We start from the raw sequence: 26,934 nt of genomic DNA, 5'->3' as shown, positions 1-26,934 counted from the left end.
TCCCGCTTTGGAATTCCTTCCACCATTAGAACAGACAACGGAAGTCATTTTTCAAACGCCATCTTCTCCTCTCTCACCACAATGCTAGGCATCAGACACAAGCTGACATCCGCTTACCACCCCCAAAGCAATGGCATTTGTGAGCGCCTCAACGGCCTGCTCAAAAACAAAATAAGCAAAATTAGTGCCACCATTGGCAAAAAGTGGCTCTACTGTCTCCCACTGGCCATCTTCTCATTAAGAAATTCCCCGAGTTCGGATCACCACCTCACGCCCCACCAGCTTGTCACCGGACGACCCATAAATATAGCGGTCCCTCCCAGCAGGCCCAAAACTGATAGTGAGTCATCCTCTGAGATTGTTAAGGCTGAGCTTTATGACTTCTTGTGCACACTAACCCGCGCTGCGTAGTTCCTTTCTGTCCAGGTATCGAAGAGAAAGGAGAAGGGCCCCATCGATCCTGAGCTCCCTCCTATCCGTCCTGGAACTCTGATCTTCATCCGGAGGCACGTCAGGCGCTGGAAAGATCCTAAGTTTGACGGACCTTTTGAGGTGACGGACTCATCTCCAACTGCCGTCCGGATAGCCGAAAGGAAAGCATGGATCCATCGGAAGGACGTCCGCTTCGATCCTGCACCTCCGCAGCAACAGACAATGGACTAAAACAGGAAAGCAATATACCCATGGTTCCCCTGAATGAGGACAGCGACTTTCCATCCACCGTTCCATCCATCATTGAAGAAGAAGAAGAAGAAGAAGAAGACACCCACGTGCTGCTCCACGAATATAGCGCCCGTGAAGTTATGTATACTTACTGTTCTTATGTTTTGTATCATTATTGGAGTGGCACTAGCAACATTCAACTGGTATATCTTTTTCCTTGCTGAAAGAGTTATCATGATATAGGTAGCAAAAATACCGCAGTTCCTACTGTTTCAGTGACTATGCCAGCGATCACCCAGTGCAAAAACACCACAACACAAAACACAATATGTTCCAGGAGCGGAAACACCACAACACACAACACCTTAGGTCCCAAAAACACAGAAAGTAGCAGTAGTAATACACCCACCAGTATGCACCCGGAGCTCCCAGCTTCAATACCAGGCAACAGAAATACCACTTGGAATGGGACTGCTAACTCCACGCAGCCTCCCGCATACCGCAGGAGTGCCTCACGCCACTATAGGGCCCGGAGGTTCGCCTTTGCTGTCCCCCCATCCATGACAAAGTCAAAACCCCGTATCCCCTCCCCGTTTGTCCCTGGTTCCCATATAGAAAAAAGACACAAGCCTAAAGGAATGTCGTTCAAAACATTCCAACACCTCGTGCAAATACAAGAAGGCTTAGGGCCTATGCTCAGCCTACCCCAATCATTAAGAGACCATTCAGTCCACTCCTCCCTGGAAGAAAATTCATGGTACGGGGACATGACAGCCATGGGGAAAAGGATCACAAATGAGTCCTGCTATGTGTGTTCCTACATTCCCCATGCTGTAGGGGCGGACAGACTAATTTTTCCTAAAGAAGTTCCACCACACATAGTAATGTGCCTACTACACCTGTATATTTGCCGCGTGGAGGGACAGGTCCAAATAGTAGGAGGGGTTGGAATATGGATTGGATTTGTGAATACAACAGAATGGGATAACAACAATGTCATATTCAGGGTTACTTCTGACAAAGTAGAAATAGAACAGATGATACAAGAGAAGTACAAAAGAAATATACCAAACATGGATCACCGAGCGCAGATATTTAGGCAAATGAAATACGTTTCGATCTCAACACCTCTAGCAACATGTGACACACACCCACGCCTCCATGGCCACCGCCACCCGGGGGGCCTCCCCGGCCCACACTGTCAATGCCAGAACAGAACGCTTCTGGAAGTACTAGCCCGAGTATACTACAAGAATGAGTGGCTCGAACCTGGCCACATATATTGTAAAGCAGCGTCCCTAGGTCCCCCTTGGACTGGCGAAACAAAATGGGAGGAAAACATTGATTGGGATGTAGAGGATAACTGTGAACAGATTTGGAATGAGACAGCAAGCAGATACACCTGGGGTGGGGAGGGAATGTACAAAGATAAAAAAGGATTCAAACTAAAAAACCCTTCTCTTTGTTTCATAGGTAATGGCTCCATCTCTGTTGGGCGTAACACAGGCTGCAACTCGACTATTTTTAATTTCGATATGCAGTATGGCACCTCCACCTTGATGGACTACTATTGGGCTTGTGGAGAACACCTCTATCTCCAACTACCTCCTCAATGGCTCGGACTGTGTTCTTTGGTGACTTAGCAAAGGCTTTAAGAGAGCAAGAAACCAGCCGCGAGAAGCCCTGTTGCAAGAGAAAATAAACAATCAAGAGGGGCTACCACTCACCTGTGTAACTACATTTAATGGTCTGTTTAACCCCATGAAGAAAACAATAAATAAACATTGGAGCATCATAACATCAGTGAAGAAGGATTGGGAAAAAACTCTCTTTTCCTTTAAAAAGGGCCGTAGCCTGAAGGATGCTCTGGTTCACACCCGCCCAAAAGAGAAGACAAACCCAAAAACTCCTTCAGTCACGATGGCATGGGGTCTGCCTCCGATAATAGGGCACTATCCCTGTTCAGATTGTAGCGTGTGCCATCTAACAGAGGCCTCGAAAACACTCTCGTTGGAACAGGGTAAAACCTGGACGCAGACTGCACATACCAACTGTAATTCAACCAATGTGGTGTATTTAATCACATGTCCCTGTTCCTTACGTTATGTTGGCATGACTACACGAAGAGTGAAACAGCGTATTTGTGAACACCGGAGTAATATAAGGTGTAAAAAAGCAACCACAAAACTGAGCCGGCATTTCTTGGAGTCTAATCACACCACCAACGATATGAAATGGACAATAATCGAGACAGTCACTGGCACCACAAATGTCGCAACCAGGCTCTTTGAAAAGGAGCAGCGCTGGGTGTACCGCCTAGGTACTAACATCATTGGGCTCAATGATGATATTCCATGGAACACAGTGTTAGGCTGATATTCCCTGCTCTTTCACTTATCCCTGATAACCATCTGCATTTCAGTCCTTCTCCAACTCACTAACAAACTCAGTGCCTAAGAGACCTTTTCTATATTGTTGTTTGAAAAACGTGTGTCATTAGAATCCCTCTTTTATTGACTCCTTTAGTTCACTTGCCAATAAAGTGATCAGAACTTCTTTATTTCACTTCTAGGTGACCTAGTCTGGGACACCCCCGCGCCGCACGGCCACCAGCTGCTGCGTGTGCCTTCCTCCCCCGCCTGACTGCCTCGCTGCCTGGCTGCCGCCGCGGACCACGCCCCCTGCCTGTGAGCAGCGTGGTCCGTGTTCGCCTGTCCTGCAGGCTCCTGGGCGCCGCTTTTTGCCCTGTGCCCCTGGTTTGTACATTGTTGTCATTGTTTGGTAAAGTCTTGTTAATCTGCTCTGTTTCCTGCTTGTAGTCGTCTTTCCCTCCCCGCTTCCCGCCACCACCGCTAACCCCGCCCCTTTTTTCCTTCTGTACCCTCCCCGCTCCCGCCTCCCAGCTGCTCCGCCCCCCCCTCGCACTTCGCCATATATGGCAAACGTGCGCACGCGCAGCGTTGACGCGCAGCGGGCGCGCCGATTGTGCGCCGAAGGCGCGCCAAAGGTAAGCCCGTCTGCGCCCGTCCGCGCCTGGACCGTGCCCAGTGCCAGGACCCCTGGCCCCCACCGACGGATTCCGACCCGACGAACCTACAACGCCGCCGAACTCATCGCACTCAACACCGGCGGCATCCCGGGATGTCACCAAGCCACACCGAAGCACACCCACGGACCCTTCAGCTGCCACGCCTGCAAGTTCTCCTGCATCCGGACCTACCCTGCACCAGCACCCGCCAAGCCGAACACCAGCAGCAACCACCTCAAGTGCATCCTGCTCAACACCCGCTCCGTCCACAGACACGCCGTCGAACTCTGGAACCTCCTCGACACCACAGCCCCTGACATCGCCTTCCTCACGGAGACCTGGATGAACGCCTCCTCAGCACCCGACATCGCCATCGCCATCCCAGAGGGCTACAAAATCACCCGGAGGGACCGCACCGCCAACCAGATGGGAGGAGGCATCGCCATCATCCACAGGGACACCATCCGCATCACGACCAACACCGACGACACCCTAACCACCGCCGAACACCTGCACTTCCAGATCCACACCGACCCGAAGACCACCCTCAGAGGCACCCTGATCTACCAACCCCCGGGACCACGCACACGATTCAGCGAGGACATCGCCGACTTCATCAGCCCGCACGCCCTCCCCTCCGCCGACTACATCCTCCTCGGGGACCTCAACTTCCACCTGGAGAACAACAGCGACCGTAACACCATCACCCTGCTCGACAACCTCGTCAACCTCGGACTCAAGCAGCTGGTGTCCACCCCCACCCACCTCGCCGGACACACACTCGACGCCGTCTTCTTATCCAGCAAAGACATCGCCTTCAGCCACGCAACAGGACTCCACTGGACGGACCACAGCTGCGTCCACTTCACCTTCAAAAGAACGACGATCCACCACCACCAACAACAGGTTGCCCGAAGAAGCTGGAACAAGATCACAGCCGACCAACTCACCGCCTTCCTGAGCCAGCACCCTCCTGCCGGCTTAGCGAACCCCAGCCAGGCAGCCGACAACCTCACGAAGTGGATCAGCAACTGCGCGGACGAACTCGCCCCTCTGAGGACCCCGCCCAGCAGACCCGGCAGCAGAAAAGCCCCATGGTTCACCGACGAACTCAAGGGCTCCAAGAAGATCTGCCGAGCCCTCGAGAAAGTATGGAGAAGGGAACCAACAACGGACAACATGACCACCCTCAAGCTCGCCACCCGGAAACACCACCAACTGATCCGCGCCACCAAGAAAAATGCATACAAGGACCGGCTGGACAACAACGCACACAACTGCAAGGAACTCTTCAACATCGTGAAAGAGCTCTCCAACCCCAACGCCGGAAACAACGACATCACCCCATCGCAAGACCTCTGCAACTCCCTCGCCGCCTACTTCCACAACAAGATCGCGGACATACACAACAGCTTCAGCACTCAACCGACGCACGCCACAACCGCAGCAACGCCACCCACCACCATCCTCCGCGCCTGGACTCCGATCAGCACCGAAGACACCGTCCGCACAATGAACTCCGTCCACTCTGGATCTCCGACCGACCCCTGCCCTCGCCACGTCTTCAACAAGGCCGACGCGGTCATCGCACCCCACCTGCGGGACATTATCAACACCTCCTTCGACACCGCCACCTTCCCTGAGAGCTGGAAGCACGCCGAACTCAGCGCTCTACTCAAGAAACCTACAGCGGACCCCACCGAACTCAAGAATTACCGTCCCATCTCGCTCCTCCCGTTCCCGGCCAAAGTCATCGAAAAGACCGTCAACAAACAGCTGGCCGCCTTCCTCGAGACGAATGGATCCCTCGACTCCTCACAGTCTGGCTTCCGAGCCAACCACAGCACCGAGACCGCCCTCATCGCTGCCACCGATGACATCCGAGCCCTGATGGACAACGGAGAAACAGCGGCCCTCATCCTCCTGGACCTCTCCGTGGCATTCGACACTGTCTGCCACCGCACCCTAGTGCAGCGCCTCGGCAACATCGGAATCCAGGAGAAGGCACTGGAATGGATCACCTCCTTCCTCGATGGGAGAACACAGAGAGTCCGCCTACCACCGTACAAGTCAGAGGCCACCGAAGTCATCTGCGGCGTCCCTCAAGGATCCTCGCTGAGTCCCACCCTCTTCAACGTCTACATGAGCCCCCTCGCGGCCATCGCACGCCAACACAACCTCAACATAATCTCCTACGCCGACGACACCCAGCTGATCCTCTCCCTGACCAACGACCCCGCCGCCGCCAGAACCAACCTGCACGAAGGGATGAGAGATGTAGCCGAGTGGATGACGACCAGCCGCCTGAAACTGAACTCAGACAAGACGGAGGTCCTCATCCTGGGCTCCTCGCCCTCCGCCTGGGACGACTCCTGGTGGCCACCCGCCCTGGGCACCGCACCCAAACCGACGGACCACGCACGCAACCTGGGCTTCATCCTAGACTCCTCCCTCTCCATGACCAGACAAGTCAACGCCGTCTCCTCGTCATGCTTCAACATCCTGCGCATGCTACGGAAGATCTTCTGGTGGATCCCCACCGAGACCAGGAAGACTGTCACCCAGGCCCTCGTCACCAGCCGACTGGACTACGGCAACGCCCTCTACGCCGGAACCACCGCCAAGCTCCAGAAGAGACTCCCGCGGATCCAGAACGCCTCAGCCAGACTCATCCTCGACATCCCACGAAACAGCCACATCTCCGGACATCTGAGAGACCTGCACTGGCTCCCCGTCAACAAGAGAATTACCTTCTGTCTCCTCACCCACGCACACAAAGCCCTACACGACCAAGGCCCGAGCTACCTCAACAACCGAATCAACTTCTACGCTCCCAAGCGCCACCTCAGATCAACCAGCCACGCCCTTGCCGCCGTCCCCCGCATCCGAAGAGCGACAACAGGAGGAAGGTCCTTCTCCTACCTGGCCGCCAAGACCTGGAACTCCCTTTCGACCGACCTGCGCCTGACCCAAGACCACCTCTCCTTCAGGAAGAAGCTCAAGACCTGGCTGTTCGAGCAGTAACGGCACCCCCCCTTCCCAGCGCCTTGAGACCCTACGGGTGAGTAGTGCGCTCTATAAATGTCTTGATTGATCTTTATGAAGTGATCAAAACCCCAGCACCAGCGTCTGTTATGCATACTTGATAACTCGACGAGCATAACATTAACCATCTCAAGTTTTGAACCATTGGAGTACATATGACTCCATCTGCTTCCAATTACCATTAATAAACACACATGCTGTCAGTTTATTGAATTCATATCGATCTCGATACACAGGCTACGTCTGCTGCTCTGTCTATGTTTACTTGTCAGGAGTCCGCTCTCCGATTGGATACATAATCCAAGCCTCTTTTTGGGTACTCACCACGCCCCTCTCACCAGAGCGACGCGCTCCCAGGCCTCGCTTACGCGAGGCCACGCCCACCCGGAAGAGCGCCGAGTTTGGAAAACAAGCATTTAAACTAATTTACCGGCCCCGCTCCCCATCGTCGGGGTCCGGTCTGAGGGAATATTAGGTGGCTAAGCGGGCTGCGAGTGCTGAGGGCGTGAGTAACTTCACCAGGACGATCGGACAAAAACCACTACATCGAGCTAAGTCTAACCCGATTCCGTGTATTTCTAGCCCTTTCTCTTTATTTTTAGGATGTGCCAGGGACGCTCCAACCCCCCTCCCGAGACCCATGGTGCAGTTAGCGCCATATTTTAAAGTGAGATATGTTTGTTTTCATGTAACGTTTCATTGGGGGTCACAGACCTTTGGTCCATTGATCCTGTGGAGCACCCATATCGTGTTTTAACCCCTCATTTAGCTTTTAATGTAAACACCCTTTTCACTTCACTTCCCAAAGCTAGAGCTATCATCCCTATAGGGTTTGTGGATGGTGTTAATTCTAGCGTCTATTTGGGAACACATTTGATGCCACTACTATGGAGCACCTTGGACAAAAAACGTTATGGCACGAATTTACAACTAATTGTTTGTATGTCTTGTGTGTTTGTTTGTGTTTTTTTGTTCCGCAGGTGCTGATACACTCCATAACTAGGAGTATTTTTGGAATGAGCGTCCCGCTCTTCCACCTTTTTATGCACTTTAACACTTTTTATTAGTTTTTCACTTTCACGCCCCCAGGTCAGGGTGGACGATTAGAGAGTCCATACCGCCGGGGTTTATTCTTGTCCTGACGAATGCCTAGGTAAATTGAAACCACTCTTAAGGCTGAAACATGTTGACTGATTTAATTCTGAATTAACCATCCATTATCTTTGGCAATAAATTCAGACACATAAACCTTTTATCCGTGTCCTAGGGATCACTTATTAAACTTTTTTATTGATACCCTTTAGACACCCTTTACCTTTAAGTTAACCTCACAACACGCCCATTTCACACAACCAGCTCTGCAGTCTTCTGGCGTCGCAGCACACCAAAGAGGCACTCAGCCTCTTTGGTGGGGCCCGATGATGAAGCATGACACTGACTAGGTCGGTGTGTGAGGGCTTTCTTCTCCACCCAAATAGGGTGTGAGTTCCACTAGCCATCTACGTGGCTTTTTTGATACTTCAACCTCTCTTTTCTTGTTTATTTGACTCTGCATGAGGTACATCTGGTTGTACCTGCATCAAACGCCTCTCACATACTGTCACACCCAATGACAGGTGATGTTACATTTCTCCACCGCCACCGGCGAGCAGCTGAGTACTTTGCAGCAGAGATCCACGGTAACATTCCAGCAGAATTCCGCCTCTTCAACGAGGCCCAGCTATTCTTCGGAGGAGCTTTTCCAATCTTTCAAACAAATGCGAATGCCCGCTGGCTGGAAGTCACCCGTTATGAGGTCATGAAGGCCATCAACAGCACCAGGGATGGGCTCAATGCGATTAGGGAAGAGCTACGTCCCCTCAGACAGATGGTCTTGGAGCACCGTTACTACCTGGACATGCTGACCGCCAGAGATGGTGGTTTGTGCAATAAAATAGGAAAATCCTGCTGCACCTTTATACCTGCAAACGACGAGGATAAGGGATCAATAGCAAGGGCCATTGAGGAGTTGACAAACTTGGGAAAGGAGATGATTGACGAAGGAGGTGCCGCTGAGGACATTATACCAACGAACTGGTTCGACTTTGACTGGATTCCCTCCTGGCTAACAGCGATTCTGAAATTATTGATACCTATAGTCGGGATTATGTTATTCCTGTGTTGCGCCTTTCAGATAGGGAGCCACTGTATTAAGAGAGTAAGCACAAAAGCGGTAGGGATGAATTATGCTAGCACAGGGATTTACCAGATACCAAAATATGAAGACATGGATCGGGCTCCTGGGGATGGGAATGGAGAACAAATACAAATGATCAAGGTAGTACCACCTAGCATGCACCCAGCACCACCGGGCACACACTCTGGGGTGCCATCAGCCCCACTTCTCCCTCCAGGTAGAAACACACTAAGTCACAACACAGCAGCTGTTCAGTATGAATGCCTGCTCAATGAATCAGGTCCACAGTATATCCAACTACTTAGGTCAGACGAAAAAGTTGCACGTCCGGACAGTTTTAAGTGCTATGTCAATGACATGCCATGGTCTCCACCATTGGCAGAAAAATCAACAAAATACTCACTTAAGAGTGTGTTCATAAATGAACAAGAGGGGGTAGATGATGGAGGGTCCCGTTCTACCATCTAAATCACCAGAAAGGATATTTCTATCAGCCTTGGTAAGATGAAGGTCTGATATAGGCCCTGCGTGATAGAAACCTGAAAATATGCTAATATGACTAACTCTCATCATGCACCATAAATAAATAAAGGCCCAAGAGCCCACCATGCTTAGGCCTAAAACATGTCCAGGGTCTACCATCTTATGATAACAGCCTCTCACATTAAACTCCGCTAGGCCTAAGGAACTGTGCATTGACATAAACAAGGTGAAATTAGGCCTTCAGAGATTAGTTAGTTTCACAGCCAGCTTCAAGACCAACACCCACACATACACAGACTGGTGCACGTTGGTACAGCTTCCTGAAAACATTGCTAATGTAATATTTTGAAACATAGCTTGCACAAAGTAAAAGCAGCAACCTCTCGCAATAATCAGCACCTATCATAAGTTTCGCACTTGCAGATATTTTTTCGAAATGTACGTAACAAAATGTTCTTTCTTCAGAAATGTACAAAATGTTCTCTTTTAAAAATGTACGTAACAAGATGTTCTTTAAAGATGTCCTTCCGGTGTCCTAGAACACATGTGGTTAGACCGCCTGCACTGAATGGGCGTAGGCCAGTGTGTCGCCATAGAACCTTGGTTCCTCAATTTCAGGTATATCAGACCCAACCGTCAGATTTTAAGGCAGAACTTTCCTGCGGATGCCTGGCATTGAGCATGGTCTGTTCTCCGGCTAGCCGAATATCTGACTTGGGACACCAACGCCTCTCTCAGGTTGTGGGTCTCCCAGGGCAGATAACCCTTCTGCCTCTCTAGATCTCTAACCCTTTAGCTATCTCTCTTTATAGCTAGTTCCCTGTATGGTAGACTTTTTAGACATTAGGGGACTGGTCTAGTTTCAAGGTACCACCAGACACTGAATTTAATAGCAAAATTTTCTATTTTAAGCTAAGTGTACTTGTGCCATCCTTGCCTTGATCACATAATTCAGGGTCCTGATAGAAATGTATAATCTGTGAGAATTGATCTGTCCTAGATATTTTGCCCTTAGGCACTAGAGTTCTATATCAATGTACTCAGTAGCGTAGGATCTTTGATCATCTGTGATCATGTTATTTTTAATACATTTTTATTCCAGTTTTGCCTTGCGATATTGTGAGCATTTGTCATCTAGCATTTACTCCAGACAGGGCGAAGTCTGGACCCCTTGTAGGAACTTGCATTATAGCCTGAACTGATATGCAGTTATTTTTCTGCTTGTGAACTGAAAATAAAAGTGCTACTCCAAACTTGAAATTCTGGTATCTTACATCTTTATTCCTTGTCTCTCAGTGGAATGCTGGGTTGCTGATTTGTGTCCACACTCGAGGTGGTGACCACTGACCGAAAGGGTCAAGATTTACCCTTTCTCAACAAATCTCTGCTCCACAAGCTCAAGACCATACAAAACACCGCAGCCAGACTCATCCTTGGCATCCCTCGACAAAAACACATCACCCAACACGTGCATGACCTCCACTGGCTTCCTGTCAAGAAGAGAGCAACCTTCAAGATAGTCACCCACACCTACATATGCTTCCACAACACCGACACCAATATCTCAACGAAAGAATCTCCTTCCACGTACCCAAGAGAAAGCTCCGATTCGCCAACCTCGCTGAAACCCCAGGCATCTGCAGAGCCACAATGGGGGGATGAGCCTTCTCCTACATTGCGGCAAACACCTGGAACGAGCATCCCGATAAACATCAGATGCGCCCCCACTTTCCACATCTTCAGGAAGATCCTCAAGATCTGGCTCTTTCGACTGACCGGAGCTTCACCCCCCCAGTGCCTTGAGACCACCATGGGTGAGTAGCACGCTTCACAATTTCCCGGATTGATTGATTGAAACAGTTTCCCAACAGCAGAACTTGTTAAGCACTTGCTCTACCCAATGACTGGTAATACCCATGTATAATAGAATTTCACCAACTATTTCCATAACTCTCAAGAAACTTTTTGTAAACTACAATGTTGAGTCCTCACTACAAACTAGCTTTGGTGTATTTATCTATCCTACAGAACATGAACAAAAGTCATTAGACTAGTTAGAATGTATATGCTGATTTTCAGATTGAAGCCATACCCCTTCTTCTTGGTGCAGAACATTTGAAGCAGTTGCATGTGACTTGAGTGGAACCTCCATTGACAGCAAGTGGAACTGCTTGTTTATGTAAGAACATCAATGCTTTTACATTTGACTTGTGAGGGGCACCTAGTAATCACCATTGGAACTGCAGCTTTGTGTAAGAATTTCAATGCTTTTCTATTTGATTTCAGAGAGAACCTAGTAATGACTTGTGGGTGTGCAGCTTCATGAAAAATTTCAATGTTTTTGCATTTGACTTGTGATGAATACCTAGTAATGACAAGTGAAAAGGCAGCTTTGTGTAAAATGTTAAATGCTTTTGCATTTGACTCGAGAGGGACACTTAATAACAACTTGTGGAACTGCAGTTTCATGAAAAAATGTCAGTGCTTTTTTATCTGGCTAAAGAATAAGCTCTAATAACTCCTTCAGGAAGTGTGGCTCTGGGAAAGAATTTTGAAGATGTACCATCTGACTGGAGCGAGGCCTCTAGTAATGACTAGAGGAATTGCAGGTTTGAAAATAAATAAATATATATATATATATATATATTTATATTTATTTATATCTATCACCTACTGGCAACCGCTAGTAGGTAGTTATAGTTAGGACCTAGTTACCATAAGAAAATAACAACATTCTATTCCCAATAACTTTTGTGCAGATTGATGAATCTTTGTGAAATTTTCAAAACTCGTGGGGCGCTCCGGTCTGCTCCTATCCTGAAAGTTCCGGGGTGATTTGGCAAGCGGTGGCCGAGAAAAAAGGGGAGTCCCAAAACGTGTTTTCTTCATGTTATTTAACATAGGAAATTTTAGGCACGGCTACAGCCCCAACTGCTGAATGGAATTACACCAAATTTGGCAAAAAGGTAGCCCTTAGTTTAGAAAGAGTCCTTTTTGTTAAATGGTGTAAATCCGTTCAGTAGTTGCTGAGAAGATCAAAATTAAACAAATATCGATATATAGAGGCTAGCTGGATCCGCGCACCCTGCAGATCAGGATCCGCTCACCCTGCCGATCATGAGCTGCATTCTAATTGGCTGTCAACAGTCCAAAGCAGGAACTGTTGGCTGCCATCTTGTGCCTTGGTAGGGTATGCTCAGACGTGAGTCCCTTGCTCACTTTGCCACTGGATTCAAGCAAGCCGGGCTGAAGACGGCTGTAATGCCAGAAACCGGTCCTCGGAAGCTTGTTTCCGGTCCAGGGAAGGCATGGCTTGGCAGTTCGGGCTGTACTGTTCCCATGAGGCACAGGGTCAGACTGATTTGCATATAGCCATGTCTAAACTGGGGTGGCAGAGTGGGCTAAAGAACGGTGATGGATTAAACCCAGATTTTTTGACTGAGTGTGAGTGTTTGATTGGTTCAGATGCTCCGTCCATTACCACCCCCTTTTGTACCGCTTTTGGCCGCCATAAGTGTGGCAGGGTATGCTCAGACGTGAGTCCCTTGCTCACTTTGCCACTGGATTCAAGCAAGCCGGACTGAAGACGGCTGTAATGCCAGAAACCGGTCCTCGGAAGCTTGTTTCCGGTCCAGGGAAGGCATGGCTTGGCAGTCGGGCTGGACTATTCCCATGAGGCACAGGGTCAGACTGATTTGCATATAGCCATGTCTGAACTGGGGTGGCAGAGTGGGCTAAAGAACGGTGATGGATTAAACCCAGATCTTTTGACTGGGTGTGAGTGTTTGATTGGTTCAGATGCTCCGTCCTTTACCACCCCCTTTTGTACCGCTTTTGGCCGCCATAAGTGTGGCAGGGTATGCTCAGATGTGAGTCCCTTGCTCACTTTGCCACTGGATTCAAGCAAGCTGGGCTGAAGACGGCTGTAATGCCAGAAACCGGTCCTCGGAAGCTTGTTTCCCGTCCAGGGAAGGCATGGCTTGGCAGTTCGGGCTGGACTGTTCCCATGAGGCACAGGGTCAGACTGATTTGCATATAGCCATGTCTGAACAGGGGTGGCAGAGTGGGCTAAAGAACAGTGATGGATTAAACCCAGATCTTTTGACTGGGTGTGAGTGTTTGATTGGTTCAGATGCTCCGTCCTTTACCACCCCCTTTTGTACCGCTTTTGGCCGCCATAAGTGTGGCAGGGTATGCTCAGACGTGAGTCCCTTGCTCACTTTGCCACTGGATTCAAGCAAGCTGGGCTGAAGACGGCTGTAATGCCAGAAACCGGTCCTCGGAAGCTTGTTTCCCGTCCAGGGAAGGCATGGCTTGACCAGATCTGTTTACTGGGTGTGAGTGTTTGATTGTTTCAGATGCTCCGTCCATCACCACCCCCTTTTGTACCGCTTTCAACTGGAATCCAGCAGACGATGTGGGCACTTGAGTGGGCACAGTGCTTCAGAGATGCTTGACAAGCCCTTGGAGAGCACACTTCATGGTGCCACACAGCAGCAGACAGTTGGCCCAGGCCAGCCACTATTCAGGAACGGCATGTGGCCCCTTCAATGGCAGTAATCCTCCTTGTGCACAGCAGAGTCCATACCCAGTTAGTACCTATGCATCTGTCCCATGCACTTCTCCATTCACCCATCCAGCACTATCTATGTATCCTATCACTCCACCAATACCTAAGATCTTATAAATTCAACACGCACTTTCTATGCAACACTCAATTTACTCCAGTTATTAGTCGTATACTCAAGGAATGGCGTAGTCACTAACACAAGTGCAGGTACAATATTTTGTACACTATGCATGCACACCTCTAACCAGCTACAAACTATTGATACACTCTTACCCAGTTAGTACCTATGCAGTGTAAATGTAAATTGATACTTGTATAGCGCACTACTCACCCGCGAGGGTCTCAAGGCGCTTGTACGAATACCACTATGGAACCCATCCAGGCTTTCCCTGTGAGGTGTCCACTCCTGGGCACCCCCAAGTTGGAGGCCAGGCATCCTTAGCGCTGTGGGGGCCATTGTGGATATTAAGCAAGCTATTGCCCAGAGTTGCAGAGTGGGACTCCATGACTGGAATAGGCCCCTAGGCGAGAAATATCGGGTCCGTGGAATTTTGAGCCCAAGACCCGCCGAGGCGGGGAATTGAACCCTGGTCCCGGCCCAGACCTCTGCATCAGGGTCTGCCTCTCTAACCATTGAGCCACACTTCTCCACTGTGTAGGAATCCTCCTGTCTGTCCCATTCATTTTTCAAATCACCCATCCAGCACTATCTACTTATCCTAGTACTCTGCCAATACCTAAGCACTTATAAATTCACTATACACTCTGTTTGTAATTGTCTTGTAATTTGGCAGCGATCGGGGTTAGCATCTAGCTGAAGCCATCTTGGATTTGGCAGCCATTTTGTATGCCATGTGCTACCACGTGCTCACCATGTGCTCTGTCCTACCTTTCTGTCCTCTGCGCTTGTACTCTGCCTATTTACAAGGTATATTTAGCCTTTTCTGCTTTCCACATGCTCGGTTGAGCTTGCAGGTGTCTATGCAGGTGCTACTAGTCTGTAACTGTCAGGATGTGTTTACAAGAATTAGCAACATTTTAGCTCCTCCCACTTGTTGATTGTGCATTTTCTGTATGACCTTATATGTACCTAAAACCTTCTTTCTGTTCTTATACCGCCTTCTTTCGAGCCCCTGCGTGGGTATTAAGGTCCATGTTCCTACTGTTCGATGTGCTACTTCATACACTACCGAAGGGTGTCGTGTGAATGTAGTTCCACCTCTTGAGGTTAATAATGCGCATTTTTTGTATTGCAGTTTCCGTGCCAACTTCTTCCTATTGGTCTAAGGACTTTGTGCAGAGAAGGGCAAACCCCTAGCACTGGTAGACCTAGCTGAGGCTCACCACAACAAATTGGCACCCAACCAGTGGGGCCCATCAGTGACTCGGATGCCCGAAGGAGTGGTCGAAATGAAGGATTGGAATCTCGCTACGGACGGTCATTGCCTGAGAAGACCCGCGTCTTGGCAAACCACAGCGTTTTTCCTCTTTTTCTGATCTGACCATCCAGGTGGTGCCGGTCCTCGATTGAGATCTCTTCTGTTGGTTCACTGTGCAGTGACCATTTGGTCGATTCAAGAACTTGGCAGTTGGAATCTAGACGCCTGGGATTGGTAAGGTCATTTTGCGGCGCTTGCTGTGGCTTTTGGAATTTGTAATGGCCAATTTGGATATGTGAATAGTAGATATATATGAATTGCAATTTATATAGGCAGGTAATGAGGAGAAATTTCTCTATTTTGAATTGATTTGAGCGGCACAACGTACAAGAGTACTTTAAGTGCTACTTTGAATATAATACTGCATATTCTGCACTATTATTCTGACACACTTCGTAGAGTGTGTTGCTTTTGTAGTGGTACCAGTTTTGGAATTGATGAAGCACAACCGGCTCCCTCGGAAGGGAAGCCTAATAGGGATATGTATATTAAATATGGCATTTTGTCTATAATGTACAGCACGTTATGGAATAAATATACTTGTAAAGATCCGGAGTTGTGTTGGTCTATGCATGGATCATTTGATTTGCGAAAGATTCAGTATGTGGAACAACGAATGTTTAAGTGAAAGGAGAGGCAAGACATGCTTGACTGTGTACGAATGTGGGAGAAAGAAGTAAGTGAATGAATGTAGCGTGAGCCAGCCTTGATTGAAAAAGAACAGCATAAGAGCATTCATGCGAAAATATTAGAAATGGAAAATAAAGAAATTAAAGAGAGAGAAGATAGGGAGCGTCATTTACAGGTAAATGGCCAATATGCTGTTTCTAGACCTCTCTATCCTATCCTTAATAAACCCAAAGATGATTCTCTTTTGTTAGATAGTACTCCGCCTCCGTATACTCTTCCTTCTGCTCCTCATGAGTCAGATGAAGACTCTTTTACAGAGCAGGAGAAAGCACGGGATACTCGTTCTATGTTGTCCTCTGAGCGTGCGTTTGAAATTAGATCTCCTGCTCGTAAAGCCATTCGTAGTGTTGCCCCTGCTTCTGAACTTTTAGATGACATAAAAGATTGGCTTGAAAGGGAGCAAATATATTTTACCGAGGTATTTGCTGCAGAGGTCATTGAGCGGTTTAAGAGACATACTGAGCTATTGGAGCCCAATGGTGTAGCAAATGATTATAAGCACCTGCGTGATGGCCTTTTTGACTTCTCTCAGGTGGCTGATACAATCAGACGTTTATTAAACTGTGTGCTGATGCAGTCCGTTTGCAAGAGGAGAAAAAGGCAGCAGAAGCAGCTGCATAAACATCTCAGACCGGCGTGGCACAATCTTCTATCTACGGAACAGATAAGACTATGATACTTCATGCGAAACCTGTGCGGGAAGCTGCACCTTTGTATGTTCCTCCTAGAGGTACAGGAACTAGTGATAATAAGGTTTCTACTGATGCAAAGGATTATTGTGTTTATAATTGGGTTTATACTCCTTGGAATAGAGCGGATATCATGGCTCTTAAAACTGCATTACCTGATCCACGGAAAAATCCAGCAGCCTTTTAGGACGAAGTTGAGGGTGCTATTAGCTCTTGTACTATGACTCTGCCTGATATAGACCTGTTTTTCGGATTGATATTACCCTCTGATATGTGGAGAACTGTTTGTAAAGTTAATGATCGTACAGCTTTTGGTGTGGAATGGAAAGATTTAGAACGAATGAATGAAGAAAAAGGGAACCCGCACAGAAAGAATGTCAGTACATTTTAGATCTTCCCGCAGCTATTATAGTAAAGTTAAAGACGATTATTCCTCCTAAAAAGATAGACTGGACAGTATTAGCATCTTGTAAGTAAAAAGTAGACAAATCGGTTTCTGATTTCTTTACACGCTTTGAGGAGGCATTCCACGATTTTAGTGGCCAGTCATTGACAGATGACACGAGCAAGCATCTGTTTGTCGATAAATATGTCGCCAACCTGTTGCCAGGAACAGCTAGTCGCCTAAAGGCCAGTGAGAGTTCATGGACTACCTCTTCTCCGGTTTCCCTTTTAACTATGGCTCAGTATTACGAACAACAGGAGTTGGAAGCGAAGGTCAGTGAGGAAAAAAAGACTAAAGAGTTAAAAACGAAGGTTATGTTGGCTCAGGCTTATGGTCAGCCCGGTGGACGTGGTTCTTGTGGTTCGTCCTTCCCTTCTTATACTCGTTCGAATTTGTCTAACGACCAGTGTGCGTACTGCAGGAAATTTGGACATTGGGCTTCAGATTGTCCGGCACTACGTGCTCAGCAGTATCCACGTGGATGGGGACAAACGCGAAATCGTTCAGGATATCTAGGGCCTAGAGGGAGCACTGAAGATTGTGCTAGGTTTGATTCTAATATGCATGGACAGGATGGGTTTAACACTTTTAACAGATGAAATCAATATCAAATGTCTGATTATATGCCGTCCGATTTCAAAGATTCAGTGTATGCATAGGATTGCCTATTATGGGACAAGGAATCAGTTGAAGTTCCAGTAGATCAGAAGGGGCCCTATGTTACAGCACATGTTTTGGGTTCTACTGATCAGTTTCTGGTTGATACAGAAGCTACTCGTAGCGCCTTATCTAAACACTTGGTTCCAAGGGCTCCCCTGTCTGGCTTAACTATTACATCAATAGGTTTCGATGGAACACCTTCCCTTAGCCCAGTATCTCAACCGCTTGCATTTCATGTTGACAAGTTTACTGCTCCATGTCCATTTTTGCTTTCTCCAAACACACCAGACAATATTGTGGGTCTTGATATGCCCAAATATTTCAGGGCTACGATACGATGCTCTTCGGAAGGAGTACGTGTCATTTTGAATGACAACTACCCCGTGATTGAGAGATCCTGTATTGTTAAAGAGGACATTGCATTAGCTTCACTCCCTATAACTTTGTGGGCTACTTTAGATACCAATGTATGGCAAATGGTTATTCTGCCAGTATATATTAGTGTCAAGGAGGGCGCTTTATTGCCACGATTGCCTCAATATAACATTTCTCAAGAAGGCGAAGAAGCACTTATACGTATTGTCCAGGAATTGATTAAGGTAGGGGTTGTGGAAGAAGTTCCTTATAATGTTTGCAACAGTCCTATTCTTTCCATTTTGAAAAAAAAAATGATACTAGGATTCACAGATTCATTATTGATTTAAGAGAAGTCAACAAGATTGTAGTACCGCAATACCCTGTGGTTTCTGTCATAACGACGCTGCTTACCTTAGTTCCTCCAACAGCAACCACATTTTCTGTAATAGATCTGAAGAATGCTTTCTTCTCGATTCCTATTTATCCTGATAGCCGATATTTGTTCAGTTTCACTTTGAATAATAGATCGTCCAGATTTTTTAGAATTCCTCAAGGGTACACTGAGAGTCCGAGCATTTACAGTCAAGCACTGAAACGACAACTTGATTCTTTTACTTTGCCTGAAGGAGCGGCTCTTATACAATATGTCGATGACATCTTGTTTGCAGCCGATACACCAGAGCAGTGTGAAAAATGTACTTTGTCTCTGCTTTCTTTTCTTGCTACACACCACCATAAAGTGTCACGGAAGAAATTGCAATATTGTAGACCAAAGGTTACCTACTTAGGTCACCTTCTGTCTAAGGAGGGGCGTGCACTTACACCAGATCGCATACAAGCAATTTTAGACACACCAGTGCCTTCTACTCAGAAAGATGTCCGTGTATTCATTGGTTTGACCTCGTTCTGCAGGCAATGGATATTAGGTTTTTCACACACTGTTAAACCATTGCTAGCGCATTTGACTAAAGACACTCCAATGCCCCTTCCATGGACAGATGAAGGCCAGGATGCTTTTCATCAGCTACGACAAGCTCTCTGTTCTGCACCAATCTTAGGCACTCCAGATCATACAAAGGCTTTTACACTCTATGTACAGAAGAAGGATGGGTGTGCATTGTCAGTTTTAGTATAGACACACGGTGACAAGCAGCGTCCCTGTGCATATTTTTCAGCGGTTCTTGACCCTGTTGCTGGTGGATTGCTTGGGTGCTTCCGTTCAGTTGCAGCAACAGCTGTGTCCATACGTCAGAGTGAAGGGATAGTTTTGTCACATAAACTGTTGGTGCTAGTACCCCATGCGGTCGATGCCCTTTTGAATCAGACCAAAACCCAACACTTAACTAGTGCTCGCTTGACAGGATACAAATTGACATTGTTAGCCCCTCACATTACACTGAAGAGAAGTGCGACACTGAACCCAGCTACTTTGTTACCATATCCAGCGACTCAGGCTCAGTCACAGGAATCTCATGATTGTATCTTCCTTACAGAGGAACAGACAAAGGGTTGCGTCGATTTGAAAGATATGCCCCTTTTAGATGTAGATGGGGAACTGTGGGTTGAGGGGTCCTGTTTGAAGTTACCAGATGGCACGACCTCATCTGCATATGCAATTACGACACTTGAGACAGTAGTGGAGACAGCTCGTATACCACAAAAGTCGGCTCAAGCAGCTGAGTTAATAGCTTTGACACGAGCATGTGAACATACCACTGATTTGTGTGTGAACGTCTTTACAGATAGCCGCTATGCTTTTGGAGTGGCTAATGATTTTGGCTTACTCTGGAAGGCAATAGGCTTTATTACATCCCAAGGAAAGGCAGATAATGCACAGAGAATTAATGCATAATCTTTTGTATGTATGACATTACAACGCATGCTATTACAACGCATGCCTTTACGACGCAAGTTTTACAACGCAACTTTTACAACGACTTGCGTTGGGGGGCGCTGGATAGTGAATAGTTTCATTTACTATTCCAACTCCAGTTCCCATGGATAGTAGGGAAGGTGTTGGAAACTATTCCCTATCCTAGAGCGCCCCCCAGCGCAAGTCGTTGTAAAAGTTGCACTGTAATGGTTGCGTCGTAAAGGTACTTCGTTGTAACAGTTGCGTTGTAAAGGATGCTTACCAATCTTTTGACTGCACTGACATATCTGAAGAAAATAGCTATTGTTAAGTGTAGTGCGCACAAGAAAGTGATTGATAAGACAGGACAAGGCAATGCCTTTGCAGACTGCGTAGCTCGTGAGACTGCGATGCAACGAAGTACTACATCTATGTACGTAGTGAAATCACAAGCTGAGCGTTGGCATGATGCTAGACAAGAAGTATTAGATATACAGAGATCTGCCTCTGTGGAAGAACTTGAGCAATGGTCCAAGGAAGGAATGTTAGATGATGAGGGCTGTTGGCGCAACAAAGAGATGAATAAGTGGAAATTGCCTGCTGCTTATTTACAGCCTATGGTACAAATAGCACATGGGCCGGCACATGTTGGAGCTTTAGCGATAACAAAATTGCTTACTCAAGTTTGGGAGCATCCAAAGATTGCCGGTACAGCTAAAAGGATATTACAATCCTGTTTGATCTGTTGGCAGTATAATCCTGGAAAAGGAACAAAAACTCCTATAGGAGAGTTTGCTACACCAACTGCACCTTCTGAAGTTTTGCAAATGGATTACATCCAACTTGAACGTTGCAATAACTTTAAGTATGTCCTAGAGTTGGTATGTGCCTTCAGTAAATGGATAGAGGTGTACCGTACAAAGGATACTACAGCTCTTACTACAGCAAAGGTGCTTTTAAAAGATAGATATGGTATTTTCAAAGTTTTATGGAGTGACAACGGACCTCATTTTATTGGGCAAGTTGTTGAGCATGTCCTGAAAGGATTAGGGATCAAACAGAAATTCCGTGCAGTTTTCCACCCACAATCAGCAGGATTGGTGGAGAGGTATAACGCTAAGTTGAAATTGAAGTTAGCGAAAATACTTGCCTCCACGTCTTTGAAATGGCCAGATGCACTACCCTTGGCAAAGCCACGCCCCGGACATGATGTACTATGTGGTCTGATGGATGATTACTTGGCACAGTTGACTGATAGTTTGATCTCTATTCATCAACAGGTTCGAGAAACACTTCCTGACAGATCTACAGGTGAGGCCCACGAACGACCTGGAGACCATGTGATGATCAAGGCCTTCAAGAGATCGAGCAGCTTGAAACCGAGGTGGCGAGGACCGGAGCAAGCGCTCCTAGCGATGAGGACAGCGGTTTGAGTGACAAACAGAAAGAAATTGGGTCCTTAACACTCACTGTAAGTGAGTGTCTGCTGCCTTGGTGGAACCTGCTGTGTTGGCCGATCATCGAGAGATTCTGGAAACGGAGAAGGGCCACGCTATCTCACCTGACGAATCTGAGGGAGTCTTCCCGGACTACACGATCCCTGGAGTATCTCGATACCAACTGAGACCGAGGAAAGAATCTGCTGTGCTGAAAAAGACTGGTTGAGATGCCGTCCTGGGTTGGTGAAACAGGGCGCCAATGTGGCAAGGGGGGAATCAGTACTGCATACTGACACCCGCCTTGACCCTTGGTGAAGAAATCAACGGCTGCCCAGGTCTTTAGAGCTCGAATGACTGCCGTCAACTACAGACAAATCGTGTCTGCAGAGAGATCAACAGTTGCTCAAATGAATAACAAAAAGATCTTGCTGATTGCCACTACTCCTGTACTAGTTAAGCATTATTACTTTATGCTTCCCTACCATGAGCAGAAGCATCGACAATCCTATCTAAATAACACATTTATTCAGATGTTGCATCATACGCATAATGCCACAAATACCACCGACTGTTGGGTGTGTGGGATGATACCTGCTCACCAGAAGAAAGGGGGAACACCTTTTATTCCTCTTCCTTTCTCGCACAATGGTTCTTGTCAAGCTTGGTTTGCGCTTCTGATTGCTTCAAAGAATGCGACAGTTGGAAGGATTAACTATCATCTTAATAACGTTTGTTACCCTGAAGAAGATGGTTACCCTCAAGCTAAAGGAACTAAATGGGAATGAGAAGAGTATCAACCAGACAATATTTCTGTACCATATGTTTTCACAAACACAAGAACTATAAAGAACACTGGACCATTTGTAATTTCTGTGACCAGAGCTAAAGCAGATTTATGTATAGAAAGTGTTGGAAAAATTCCAGTGGGAAGGAGTGAGTGTACTGTGACATTAACTATTGAAGGTGCCAATAATAGTAGTTTTACACCGTCGCATAATACATATTTTGTATGTGATAATAAGGAATATTATCAACTCCCAAAATGTAAAGTGTATACTGTTATGGTTGTAACCAAATAAAGTTTTATTGACTGACTGACTGACAACTCCCAATTGGATGGTCCGGAGTATGCTATGTATCCTTCCTGTTACCCCCTGTGTTCCAGGCCCCTCCATCGTATCACTGTGACTTCAAACTATACAATGATATCTCTAAGAACAGATACAAAAGAACAATAAGTACAGAATATGTTGATCAAACTGACACCACTTTGCAACAATATGTCGACTTTAATTTGGGCTTGTTTTTCTTTGTGGGTGCTGCATTGAACAGTAGAAAGATAAGATGATTGACTCGTGTTGTGGAAGTTGTTACCAATCAGACAGCTATGGCACTTGGGAACATTACAGAAGAGCTGCAAGTTGCAAGAATTGTAGCACTCCAAAATCGTATGGTTCTTGATGTGGTTCTAGCTGATTGAGGTGGTGCATGTCGCATCATCGGCAGCAGCTGTTGTGTTTACATTCCGGATCACTTGAGGTACTGTAGCCATGTGAAAGGCCAGACCGATAGGCTTTCCAATGCTTATTTAAGTAATGCTTCTGTCTTAAACAGACACTGGGAAGTGTATTGAATGAATTGATTCATAAGATTCTAGAAGCCTTATCATCTGACCTTGATGCTGTAACAGTGTTCCTTCATCATTTCTCCCTAGCAGCTCCCAAGCAGCTGAGAAAAATAACACACCCAAATGCTTTCACATTTTGGTACTGATTTTATTTAAAAACATTCCATACATTTACTTCATCTCAGCATTACCAAGTGTTATTTAGCAATCATTTAATCTACACATTAGAAATGTGAAATACTGTATTAAGCATTGTATGGCTGGTCTCACATATCAAGTACAGAAATAGATAACTCCTGTGTGAGCCATGGACATTTCTTAAGCATAATTTCAGATGATTTTACATCAAAGATTTAACCAAAGAGTCCTAACAAATTCCTAGCCTCACATACATTAAGGTGCCAAGTCTATGTGAAACATTATTTCATGTCAAACCTCCTAAACCTGTTCTGGAACTCTACTACCAACCAGTCAAGTCCCATTTGCGATGCTACGCAGGTGTAAGAAAGTGGATTATTAACAAGTAAGGTCACAAACCTGTCAGGGTATAATACACTTTCAGTAATTTAAATCTAGGCTAGAAGCTATGGCACAGAACAGACTGGCTACAATTAGGAAAATGTGTGAAAAAGATAGGACAAGTGCTGTGAAGTTTTTCATATCCTGGTAGTGACAAACCCCCAAATTCATTTTTCACTCCTGTGAGGCTTATTCTTCTCATAGGTTAACATGCGAAACTCCGTAAAACATTTCTAAGTTGTCATTTTTACTTTTAGAAAGTGGACATCTCTACGCCCTTACGGCTCTGTGAGCCTGCAGCCTGTCTCCAATACATATATGGGATGGGTGAGAGCTAAACGTTGTGCATTCCCTCCAAACAGCCACAAACATAGGATACTCATCTGCATTCTGATGGCTCTTGCTGAGCAGGAAGGGAGGGGAGCTAAGACTTACACCTGAATAGGCAGTGTCCTCTTTCCCACAAAAAGGACTCTTGACACCCTACTGATAGTCTGGATCCGCGGCTTTGAAGAAAGGTCCTGGGTGCACTTCAAAGACCCTTCTTTGAAGTCTCCTCCACTTCAAAGGCACATTTGTGTATAAGTACTGGGTCTCTGACCCCACCAATTCAGACACTTATGGACCTACAACTGGGCTCTGTCAGAAGATCTGCTCTGTTGCATTAAGGACTGACACTCTGCTGGATTGCTGAACTGGAAGGCCTACTTTTCTCTTGTGCTGCCCTGCTGGCTGCTTCTCTCTGACACTGCTGAGGAGAGCTGGACTCTGCCTTTCATTGAAGTGATCACCAAGGACTTGTTGGCTTTATTCCTGTTGCTTGAGATACCAGGATATCAAAGTCTCTACCCCTGTGCCTGGTTCACTGGAAGTGGACCCAGATACTTGCATCACGGAAATCAACACATCTCCAGTCTGCGTTGTGCAGAACCAGTGCATCAACATGGTTGCGAGGGTAGATTCGGCGCATCACTCTCGGAACCCACACAATGTCTTGAGAGCCCTGATGCATTGGAATCATGCTTCACCACGGCACTGTGGGAAGATCGACGCATCCTTCGACTGCATGGAGAACACAGCGGCATCACACTTGGAAGCAATGCAACTTGGCTCAGCGCTTTGTCTAAGGAACCAATGCATCGATACTCCAGCAAGATCAACATTGACGCATTGCTTGACTGCGCCCCGTATCTTACTGTTATGATCCGTATAAGGTACTTTGTTCACTGAGGCCTACGTGGGTCTGGCAGCCTGCCTACTCTCAATCGAGGGCCGCCTGAACTATTGACTTTGCCCAGGTCCAGCACAACCATATAACCCCCATAGAGACATATTACTTATAAATGCTAAACCTCTTTGAATATTTTGAACTTCATAACTCGACTTCCATACATTGCATTTCTACCTTACCCTGACTAGATTGGTGGTACTTGCTTGGACAGGGTGTATACCTTTGGCAACCAGAAATACAGTTTCTAACACCATGACCTTACTGTAAAATATGTCAACTGGGGATAGTTAATTTACCATATCTTGGGTTGAGAGCACCTACATTGAGGTGCTAAGTTAAAAAAACAGCTATACCATCCAGCAAAAAATGGGGGTGATGATGCAAAAAAGACACTTTCTTACACTTGGTAAGTGTTCTTTCAAGTATCTCTATTTTTCACAGATGGTTTCTCAACATTGGTAATAAGAGGTTCCATCTGTTGGTAATCAACTCTTATATTCTTTATCTAATATCTGTGACACCTTTGTTGTGATAATATCAGTTTCATTAACAAATAGAGTTTTCTTCTGTCAGACTATCTTCATACATCACATTATCTCTGAAGCTTATGCACTCACACATAGGTTTCATATTTTTTCTAGACTCACCAAATATCTTGGTCTTTCTGTTCAGTACCTTTTGTGCTTTCACAGTTGAATAACACCTTTTCAATACAGCCCCCCTCAATATTTTATCTAGTCCTCTTCATCTGTTGTAATCTGCTTTCTTTATTGTTTGAATCCCAGATGTTACAGCACGTCGTAACTCTGTAAGGGTGCCCAAGAACAGGCAACACCTCTCACTCACCTCAAGCGAGTAAAACCTGGCGTCCTTCTCTAATTCCCAAAATGATATGTGCGCCCATTGACCCTCCTCTGTTGACAGTGGTTAGCTTTCTGCAAAATACTGTAACATCGTCTTTCCCTAGCTCTTGACCAATGCAATTCATGATGAGGAAACATAACTATGCTGTTTCGTTCTTCTCGACCTTTCTTCAAGTATATCCATAAAATGGCATTCTAAAGTTATCGACTGATGTTCTTCTGTAAAGAGTTTGCTGTACTTTACCACATTCAGCAAGCAGTCAGGGGCTCATAAGTCAAGACCTTTTAGATGAGCAAGTTAGATAACAGTATCATCTAGGGCTCTCTAACCTGGGAATCTTTCAAAACGGCATTTGGAACTTTTCTTTTTCTGGGTGGTCACCCCAGATTATATTTGCCTTTCCCTGAAACTTACTTTTTCTGGCAATACAACTCTGTGCACTTTACCCCTGCTAACTAGAGGAGAAGTGATTGAACTCCGTGTTGAAATATGATAACATTGGTTAACACAATTGATTTAGAATATGATGAAACTGGTGCATACTCAGTTGGTTTATTTAATTTGCACTTAAGTCCCTGGTATATGGTACCAAATGTACCCGGGGACAGTAAATTAAATGCTGCCATTGAACTGCACCACTCATTGAGAAATCCACTGCAGTAGCACCATTGAGTATGTCTCCAGGCCCACTGGTAGCGAGTTGTTCAGGTTTTAATTGCAAATTCGCCCTTTCAAAATAACCCCTATTTGGCAGGCCTAAACTTCCTTTCAAATATGTACAAGCCACCCATAACTAGGCCTTGTTGCTCATTGGGCAGAGTACATGCTATTTAAATGTTAATATTAAACATGTGCTTTCAGTGAAAATGTTAGGAAAGCACTAGGATACATTGTTAAGGTTAAAAAAATGTTACGTCCACCTAGGAAACAGCTACAAATTTAATTTTTTGACTTTTTAGATATTACACTTCACTGGTGAAGTTGGGTGTTAATAACTATTTCAGAAGGATAACATGTAGTAAATCACCTTTACCCTGCCTTAAGTCCTTGGAAGCTAAATCTGTATTTTGCCATCTCTCCTCTGCCAGTCAATATTTGGCATTTCATTTGGCAGGAATGGGGTGGAAACATGTTCCGAGGACAGGGACAAAAGGCAT

Source organism: Lissotriton helveticus, chromosome 4_1 (genome assembly GCF_964261635.1).
Source record: "Lissotriton helveticus chromosome 4_1, aLisHel1.1, whole genome shotgun sequence".
Lineage (NCBI taxonomy): Eukaryota > Metazoa > Chordata > Amphibia > Caudata > Salamandridae > Lissotriton > Lissotriton helveticus.
The sequence above is the reverse complement of the archived record's forward strand: the minus strand, read 5'-3'. Positions refer to the sequence as shown.